Genomic DNA, 2500 nt, shown 5'->3' with positions numbered 1-2500 from the left:
TGATATAAAAAAGGTAGTAGTGATGAAAATAATAAAAAAATAATAATAATAATAACAATAATAATAAATAAATTATTAAATAAATAAGACAACAATGATGATAAATAAGCGAATAAATGTAAAACATGAAGACGGCACACATTCACACATACACCCACACATGCATAACAGATATGCGCGAAACACACAGACAGGACATAATGCTAACATTATGTATTGTGACTGTTTCAGATAGAATCCTGTTTCGAAGCGCACCACTAATAAAACAGCACCACATACCTCGCCTTAGACATTCTGGTTTTAATAATAGAATTCTCGCCCGCTCCTCCCTCGCCAACCTAACTAGTTACCACCACTTTTATCAAAACATTTTCACCATACAGGATCTACACACACACACACACAGAGTCCCTCTATCTCTCTCTCTTTACCGATTGAAAGAGGACGGTGAAATGGAATTCCAAGAAGATACCGTTTTTGTGAAAAAGAAAAAAAAAAAAAAAAAAAATGTGACATGAATATTGTTGGTGACGAATTTCATTTTATAATGGAGTGTCCTTTTTTTTTTCTTTCTGATATTCGTAAAAGATTATTACCGGATAAATATATCTGCCCAAAGTCTGTATTTTCATTTTGTAACTTATTTTCTGCAAGTAAACGGCTTCTCCTTAATAAATTCATTCAATCGTGCAATGTTGCGTGGGGCACTTTCGTCCAGAGGAAGGAATGTTAACCCTTATTTATATTTAACAAATAGCAAAGAGTGGTAACTCTCTCCATTTCACAAGGTACACAACTTCACGTCAGTGCTGCTTACGCTACCGATTCAGCTAGCACACAGGTAAATAACATGTACGTTGGAACAAACCCAGACACTTCCTAAAAAAAAAAATAAAAAAAAAAAGGGGGAGGCGCCAGGCCTGTCCTTATACCAATCATTTGACATGCGCACACAGCAGCAAAGACAGAAGAAATGTGCAAACACAAATTAGCTTTTATTCAAGACTGGCATGGCCTCTTTAATCCTGAATAAGCCACACAGAACACATGGACAATATAGAACAAATACATGGTTGCCTCGGTGATTTATCCACTGGAAATTATAAATAATGTGGCCAGGAGACGATATGATTAACAAATAGTAAAGAATGGTACCTCTCTCCATAACCTTTATTCATATTCTTATTTCAATGATAACCTTTATTCATATTCTTATTCCAGTTGATGGAAACATTTTGATTCTCCTTGTTGTGTTCTTGATTGTGTAGTTTTCTGAAATCCTCCATGCACCAATAAGGGTGAAAGGCTAATCAAATCTCTCTCTCTCTCTCTCTCTCTCTCTCTCTCTCTGGCTCTCTGTCTCTGTCTCTTTCTCTCTGTCTGTCTGCCTCTCCCTCATCCCCCCTCTCTGTCTGTCTGTCTGCCTGTCTCTGTTCATCTGTATGTCTGTCTGTCTTTCCAGTTTCCGCCCCCCCCCCCTCTCTCTCTCTCTCACTCACACTTTGTCTGTCTGTCTGTATGTCTTTCTGTCTCTCTGTCTGTCTGTCTCTCTCTCTCTCTCTCTCTCTCTCTCTCTCTCTCGCTCGCTCGCTCACACTCTGTCTGTCTGTCTCTCCCCATCTCTCTCTCTCACTCAAACTCTGTCTGTCTGTCTGTCTCTCTCTTTCACTCAAACTCTGTCTGTCTGTCTGTCTCTCTCTCTCTCTCTCTCTCTCTCTCTCTCTCTCTCTCTCTCTCTCTCTCACACACACACTCTGTCTGTCTGTCTGTTTCTCTCTCTCTCTCTCACTCACACTCTGTCTGTCTGTCTGTCTGTCTGTCTGTCTGTCTCTCTCTCACTCACACTCTGTCTGTCTGTCTGTCTGTCTGTCTGTCTGTCTGTCTGTCTGTCTCTCTCTCTCTCTCTCTCTCTCTCTCTCTCTCTCTCTCTCTCTCTCTCACTTACACTCTGTCTGTCTGTCTCACACTCTTTCTGTCTGTCTGTCTGTCACTCACACTCTGTCTGTCTGTCTGTCTCTCACACTCTGTCTGTCTGTCTGTCTGTCTGTCTGTCTCCAATCTCTCTCTCTCTCGGTCTCCTCCAAACACGGTCCCAACCATTGAAGAACACACACACACACACATACACTAACAAGGTGGAAGCGGTGGCTGGTGGTGTTATAAAGGCCTTTCGGCAATCTTGGCAATTTCTGCATACCACGACATTCTTTTGCCTTTCACAGGGACACGCACACACACACACACACACACAACCGGTTTTGGGGGCTGGTTGCTTAATGCTTGCTGACCTCAAACCATTCTGCGCCCTGTTCATGTTGAATCAGCTCTGTGCGCCGAAGCTGACACCGCCCCGTGTAAAGATATCGCTAAAGGGTGGAGACGGAATATTATTTATTGCATATCTAAATATATATATATATATCTATATATATATATATATATATATATATATATATATATATATATATATAGAGAGAGAGAGAGAGAGAGAGAGAGAGAG

The sequence above is a fragment of the Babylonia areolata genome, chromosome 13 (genome assembly GCF_041734735.1).
Source record: "Babylonia areolata isolate BAREFJ2019XMU chromosome 13, ASM4173473v1, whole genome shotgun sequence".
Lineage (NCBI taxonomy): Eukaryota > Metazoa > Mollusca > Gastropoda > Neogastropoda > Buccinidae > Babylonia > Babylonia areolata.
The sequence above is the reverse complement of the archived record's forward strand: the minus strand, read 5'-3'. Positions refer to the sequence as shown.